The sequence below is a fragment of the Trematomus bernacchii genome, unplaced genomic scaffold, assembly GCF_902827165.1.
Source record: "Trematomus bernacchii unplaced genomic scaffold, fTreBer1.1, whole genome shotgun sequence".
In the NCBI taxonomy this organism is placed as follows: Eukaryota; Metazoa; Chordata; class Actinopteri; order Perciformes; family Nototheniidae; genus Trematomus; species Trematomus bernacchii.
The window spans coordinates 4,405,183-4,412,977 of NW_022987648.1; the positions used below are offsets into that span (position 1 = coordinate 4,405,183).

The 7,795-nt window shown below is 39.9% G+C and overlaps 1 long non-coding RNA gene across 1 annotated transcript; it reads left to right on the forward strand.

The window, feature by feature from the left end:
• Window positions 1-920: 920 nt before the first annotated feature.
• Window positions 921-3,744, forward strand: LOC117485799. Its single transcript, XR_004556243.1, has 6 exons — window positions 921-981; window positions 1,430-1,471; window positions 1,929-1,967; window positions 2,202-2,369; window positions 2,698-2,793; window positions 3,049-3,744. It is a non-coding gene; the product is annotated as an uncharacterized LOC117485799 (long non-coding RNA).
• Window positions 3,745-7,795: the final 4,051 nt, after the last annotated feature.

Here is a 7,795-nt window from a genome sequence, read left to right on the forward strand (position 1 = left end):
AAGTGAAGGAGTTCAAGTATCTCTGGGTCTTGTTCTCGAGTGAGGGAACAATGGAGCGTGAGATGGGCCGGAGAATCGGAGCAGCACTGCAGTCGCTTTACCGTACCGTTGTGACGAAAAGAGAGCTGAGCCAGAAGGCAAAGCTTTCTGTCTACCGGGCCATTTTCGTTCCTACCCACCTATGGTCATGAAGGATGGGTCATGACCGAAAGAACGAGATTGCGGATACAAGCAGCCGAGATGGGTGTTCTCCGCAGGGTGGCTGGCGTCTCCCTTAGGGATAAGGTAAGAAGTTCAGTCATCCGGGAGGAACTCAGAGTTGAACCGCTCCTCCATCGCGTTGAAAGGAGCCAGTTGAGGTGGTTGGGGCACCTAGTAAGGATGCCACATGGGCGCCTCCCTAGGGAGGTGTTCCAGGTACGTCCAGCTGGGAGGAGACCGAGGGGTAGACCTAGGACCAGGTGGAGGGATTATATCTCTTCGCTGGCCTGGGAGCGCCTTGGGATCTCCCAGTCAGAGCTGGTTGATGTGGCCAGGGAAAGGGAAGTTTGGGGCTCTCTGCTGGAACTGCTACCTCCGCGACCCGACCACGGATAAGCGGGAGAAGATGCATGGATGGATGGATGGACTTCAGTTCATGGTCATGCTAGGTTAATTGATGGTTAAAGCTGTTGTGTTCAGAGCAGTGCAAATCTACACTGCAAACCCCAATAGTACTACTAACTCATAAGTATTATGGGTACTGCAATCAAAACCAAATATCAAGTCAACCGAACAATAAACATATATGTTCTTTTAACGAAAAGTGCTGTTTAATTTAATGTGGATCATAGTTAATGAGTGAATATTCAAATTTGAATTATGAGTGAACAGTCACGCAGCGTCTGACGTCATTACGTCATGACGTTGCGACAAATCGAGAAAAATCCATCCAACATGGCGGCTCTTGCAAGCGAAGGGATTCCACACATGGTTTAACTTGTAAGTACCAAAATAAGTCGTTAAAACTGTTTTTCTTGTTATAATATTGTAAGAATATACCACCCGAAGATCATATGTGATCGTTAGAACCCATTGTTAAATTCAGAGTTACGTGCACAGTGCCGCAGTTACCGGCTGCTTCGCGCTATTTTTTTAATGTCGGACTGCCGGTTAAGTAGTGTAAGGACGTTAACGTTAGAGCAGCAGCATGTTAACTTTAGCTAGAAACTCCTATTAGTCAACGGCAGCCCTACTGTTTAAAAGTGTGTTACTTACTGGTGCTTATTAACGCTATTATCTGGTAAATGTGATGTCATTCCTGAATACTCCGGAATTAAGCTAGTAGCTAGATAGAGCTGTTTTCCACAATTACGTTGATGCTAGTGACAGTAAGCTAATGAAAACGGCAAGCTTGTATTAAAACTCAACACATTTATTTTTGCCATAGGGTGAAGCTGGTGCATAGCAGTGAGACTCCTCAATATTCAAGGTAACTTATTGCTAACCCATACTGTGTTCTGTTTTTTCATTTCATTAATTTAGAACTTTTTTCCAGTAGCTTTATTTATTTAATTAGGTATTCAGAACATTGAACAGAACTGGCCTTTCTACAGTAATCCGATCATCATGCTTTGTTGAAGTTGCATGGTTGAAATGGTTCAATGGAGTGTAAGGACGTTAACGTCAGAGCAGCAGCATGTTAACTTTAGCTAATGACTCCTATCAGTCAACGGCAGCCCTACTGTTTATAAGTGTGTTACTGGTGCTTAATGTTATCCGCTATTATCTGGTAAATGTGATGTTATTCCTGAATTAAGCTAGTAGCTAGCTAGAGCTGTTTTCCACAATTACGTTGAGGCTTACACACAGGCATGTTTGCTAGTGACAGTAAGCTAATGAAAACTGCAAACTTGTATTAAAACTCTGCACATTTCTTTTTGTCGTAGGGTGAAGCTGGTGCATAGCAGTGAGACTCAAGATTCAAGGTAACTTGAACAGAACTGGCCTTTCTACAGATCCGATCATCATGCTTTGTTGAAGTTGCATGGTTGAAATGGTTCAATGGCGTGGAAGTGCAAATTGTGTGCTGTCTCGTCAGACACCCGGGCTCAGTTATTTAGCAATATATTTTTACGGAAACAACAAAACAGGTTGCATCACTAATAATTTTACAGTTGCATATCCATTAATGATCTTTATACATTTGTGTGTTCCCGTAGGTTTGTGCCGAGTTTCACCGAATCACAAACGTCAACCTACGGAACCAGTTATTTTCTGAACTAGACAGACACACCCTGCGACTGATTGCCTTGTACAGGTAGAAGGCGGCACGCACTGGCAAGGTATCTGAGGCCCTGCGTGAAATCCGAAGGATTTGTGATCTCCAGGTGAGTTTAATAGAAGTTTGGTCCAAATCAAGTTTTTCCAATGACAGCCAAGGCTAAATTACTTGATTGGAACACACCATAGTATCAATGCTTATTTACTTTTACACAAAACCACATTCATTCAAATTCACAAATAATAAACAGATATTGTAAAAGATACTGGATTGTATTTTTCAGAAGAGTATCACAAATATAACAATAACAAATAGGGAGAAAAAAAATATTCAAAATTATTAATTGAATTTCACAACAATCAAAATAAATATGTATATATTAATTTAAAAAGCCATTGCTTTTTAATTATGCTAGTTTTTGCTTGTCTTTCCAGGAAGTACAGGATGTCCACATGAAACGCAATGCAGCCCTTCGAGCCCTCCCATTATACCTGCGTGAGGAGAACCCACAGTTCTTCAAGTCTTGGAGCGTAAGTATTTAGTGCACTCAAAGTACTGCGAGTGAGGTCAGAATGAGAAAGAAACTGTTTAGCTATTTTACCCTTCCAGTTAAAAAAAACAAACAGACGGGAGCAATCAAAAATATTTTCAGATATATAAAAGAAAGGTTCACCTAAACACATTTTTGAAATACCTTCCTATATACTTACCTGTTGAGGAATATGTGAATGAGATTGTTTAGTTACTTCAAGTCAACCTTACAGTTGGACTCTATGCATTTCCAGGCAGAGGAGGTGGACCGGCCAGACATCACCAACACACCGGTTGCTATTGTCAGCATGGTCACTCCAAGTCAAGTTGATCTCAGTCCGGCAAGTACTGCTATTCTGGTGGAAGGAGATTTCGTCATCAGCAATATCCCCAGGATGGCGGATTCCTTTGCATTGTTTGGCTTGATGTACGTGTTACATTTGGACTACCCCAAGAAACTCATCAACACTTTCACTTTCATACAGACAATGCTGATGGTCCTTGATGATGGTAAACGACTGAAACCCTGTGCCTACAGTTGTTCATGTTTGCACTTTAACTCCTATGGCACACCGTTTGAGTATTTATTTCATATGCTTGATATCAGACGGCAGCTGCCTACACTAGTTGGCTCTTTGATTGCACTTGTTAGATATATGGTCACACTCGTTTGACATTCTGCTTTACTAGTTGAATAACACATTATACTAGTCACTCTTTTTCAGCCACTAGTGGCACTTTTGTCTGACTAGTTACCACATAAGCCTGACGCCAGGAGCAGCACTTGTAGCACCAAAGTCCCAACTTGTAAGCTTTTTTGATGAACTAGTGACCCTCTGACCGTACTAGTGACACTAAAAGTTAACTGCGCTGCAAAAACTCTGACAAGTTGGGACTTTGGTGCTACTAGTGCTGCTCCTGGCGTCACTAGTAAGGCTTATGTGGTAACAAGTCGGACAAAAGTGCCACTAGTTGCTGAAAAAGAGTGACTAGTATAATGTGTTATTCAACTAGTAAAGCAGAATGTCAAACTAGTGTGACCATATATCTAACAAGTGCAATCAAAGAGCCAACTAGTGTAGGCAGCTGCCGTCTGATATCAAGGATATGGAATAAATACTCAAACGGCTTGCAAAACTTCTTGAAATGTTTCTTTTTACAAAAAGAAAATCTAACTAATTTGTATTAATTTTACTTTTTTGTGAACAATAAGTACCTTTTGAAAAATGTATTTTAATTTCTAATTCATGTTTTGATTGGAAGAACAATTTAAGACTGAATACATTAAAAAAACTAAAGTCTACAGAAGTTGTTGAAGTTCTTTGAGTATTTTGTACTTAAATAAATAAATAAGAAAATATTAGCCAATGAGTTATCTAGAAATATATTTGTTGATTTCAATATTCATGCAATTAAGTACTTTTGCATCAAACTAATTCATTATGGATAAATTAAACATTTAAAATGTGTTAAACAATGTTTATAAGTACAGTATACTTAAATAATAAAAAAATAATAATAAAAGTTTTTAAGTTTAAGTAACTTATAATTTTTGATCAATCATTTACTCTATAGTCTTAAGTTAGTTTACTTAAAACTTTGGTGGTCATCAGTTTCCACAAAAGCTTTGATTACTCCGAACTAATCGGGTTTTACAGTGTAGGCAAAACAACTAAAAGACACTGAGGTAAAGTTTGGCTGCCACAGCTATGTTATTGTGCTTTTAAATGTCATTTGCTTTTTTGTTTTAAATCACTTTCAAAACTGTAAATATTTTTGTTGTTTAGGAATTTTTTTCATGGTGGCAAGCTACCAACATTCCATTCTCCCAAGAGCATCCACATATTTCCCCACTGCAGCAAACAGTGTCAGCAGACTGAAAAATGAAAACACATTTTTAAAGGTTTTCAATAAACTGTGAGCTACGACAAACAACACATAAGTAACACATTTAAATATTTATTTTATTGCTGATTAAGAAAATTAACTAAAGGTTCAATAAAGTGTTGCTTTATTAATGCAATTGAATAAAGAAACAGAGCACTCTTTCTCTCTCTCCAGAAAGTTTCATCATTCAGTCATTCAGTCATTCAAATCCTTCTCTTGTCTCATCATCATTCAGGCCGCAGTGACACAGCGCTGTCTGCACACCTCAATGAGGAACATACAGCGACTAGGTAATATTTTCGGATGCCCTCATCCTGAACCTTGCCAGCTGTTCTGCCACTGCTAAAGAAGCCAAAAGATAAAAAGGAATTCTAATATGACAGGTTGGGGGAAAAGTAGCCAACGGCCTTTTCTTCTAATGGTGACTTAAGCACCGGCTCAGCCTGCCAATAGCAGGTCCTTAAACTGATGGTGAGGGTCCGATTTGTCACCGGCGTCACAAGTTAATTAGGCAAATGTCATGTGCTGCTCTCCTCCGGCAGACAACAGCCCGGCCCACACGCTGCGGAATAATATTGTTAACCGATCAAAATGGCTGACCTCATTAATTTTCCCAGACGTCTCCTGTCGTCAGCTCCAGGTGTGAGCGGGCCACAGCATGCCGCCTCACCCCTTCCCTCATCAGAGGCATTGGTACCTGCAGAAAAACTTGTGATATGTGACCTCCAAGTGTCACATGCAGTTGCTTCCACTTTTTGTCCATTTTCTTCTTTCACCCTGTCATGACTCACCTTCTGCTTTTCTGGAAGTGACCACATTGTCTGCACACGGTAATGAAATAATGACATTGTGACTAAGAGGAACATCTACTGCCATAAAGTGGTTTTAGGTTTGGTCTGGTGCTTTATTTGCCTAATTAGTCCTGAGAAACTTGTCTAGGAAAGTAGAAGTTGGGGGAAAGCATCTTAGTAATGCAAAAATGTGTATTGTTTTATGTCCTATCATATATACACATTATGTTGCATTGTTGGAGGAGCTTGGCACTTTTAAAAAGTCCTTAAACTTGCCTATTCTAGTAAGGGCAGAATATGAGCTATACGGCGGCCCAAATACAGCAGATATTGTAATTGGATTAGTTGACAGTCTGGAAAATATATCATATTCAAGCGATATCCTGAAAGCATTGACATATTCAGACATGGCCTAACTGTCCACCTGGCGGGACAATGGTGTGTGTGATCCATGCACCTGTTTTCACACCATGAGCTTTATAATAGTAGTGCCGGCTGCAGCAGAATGGTTGAAATCCGAGCAGTTTGCTCACTGATCGAGGGCTTAAGGAGTCACTGAGGTGTGTAAAACTCACCTTGCCTAGCATCTGCTCTCCATGTTCAGCACAGAGCTCATAAAGTGGATCTTTTGTCTGACGGCCCTGGTCTGTCAAATGAAAACGGGGCCCTGGCGCTGCGGTGGAAATGACTAACGTAATTCAATCTGGACGCCACAACAGCTTTTATGTCTGTGAGCGGCCGGTGAACACATCTGCAGGTTCCATCTCCGTGTAGCCCGGGCTAATTTGTTTGTCATTACTTGCTTGGCTTTCATCTGCAGGTTCTGTGGAAGTGTTTCTGGCAGCCCCGTCCTCCGTGTTAACGGAGCGTTCACAGCCTCTTCTGCAGATGCCACGTCGATCCTGTGACCCCGAACAGCATGCAACTGTCCGGTCTCATGAAAAAATAAACACAACGCCCTTCATTCTGTTTGAAACTGGGAAGACACACTTTTCCTGTGTCAGGCATTGCAAATGGGATCTGTCTGAGATGTTAATGACGTGTACGCAGTGTCAATAATCCTTAAACTGACAAGATCTTGGAGCTAATTGCAGAAATCCCTTATCATAATCAGAATCAGAATACCTTTATTGGTCCCACAGAGGGGACATTTACATTGTTACAGCAAAAACAAAACACTATTAGAAAGGGCATGCACATCATATTTAACATTTAAATGCCCAACTTTTATCTTTTATACTTTAATGTGTTGAATGCACTTTTTTATTATTTATAGGTAGGTTTTATGTTGGAATTCAGAAGACATTGTTATAAGGTAACCTGTAACCTTACAGGAAGAGGACCGCACTTGTTTTCTCATGCTGTCACTTTAAGAAGCTAATTAGCCTGTTAGCTGTTAGCTAAGAATCTAGCTAACATCAAAACTAGAATCTAGTTTGATGAAAAAAGTAAGTTCCCTCAAACATATGGATACACTGTGGTCATATTTTCACACTGTTTTCTATTTCTCTGTCAACTGCTGCTGAAGTGTGTTTTGGCCCACTGGTTGCGCTGAGTGGTTAAAGTTTCAATATTTACTTAATTATCCTTTTAATCACAGATAATGCTTTTTCCCAGAGCGTGCCAAGAGTCAATCCGTGAGCAAGTCTTCTGTCTGGCAGTTTGGCATTAAACTGATTTGTAGCTGTAATGATATTAGAGCAGTGCATAGGAATACAGTCCTAATTCATATCATCAAGTAAGCAGTATGAGTCAGAATACTACACTACAGATAAACATTAAATATTACACATTAAAGCCAAACTTACAAGAGTTCTAAGTGCTGAGGGTTGTACAAGATCTATAAAAGAAATGTATACTTTTTTGTTTTCAAAAGTAAATAGACTCAAGTTGTGAAGTTGCATACTAAGGCTCATTACAAATACATTTGACTTCAACTGAAACAGTGATTGGGAAATGACTGCTGTCACCGTGCAGGGACTTCTAATCGTATTCTACTCCGTGAGCACTTCTAAGATCACAAGTGTCAGAGCAGCACTGGGTTATACATTTCCAAAATGAGATGCGTCTGTAATTCAAAGTGCAGTGAAGATTTAGGAAATCTGTCGCTCAGCAGGGAGTCTTTAAAGAGCGGGAACTGAGCTGATGGGCACACTTTTTTATTATACACCAGTAATAAAACTCAGGGTACTGCAATCAGTTACTAAAAGGGGTCTTAGGGAAATATTGGAAATGTGCATATGTGCTATAAAGTGGTGAAGTGTAAAAATGTAAAAGTATTGTAATTAAGAACACATTTTGTATGTATTGATTTCTAGTAATC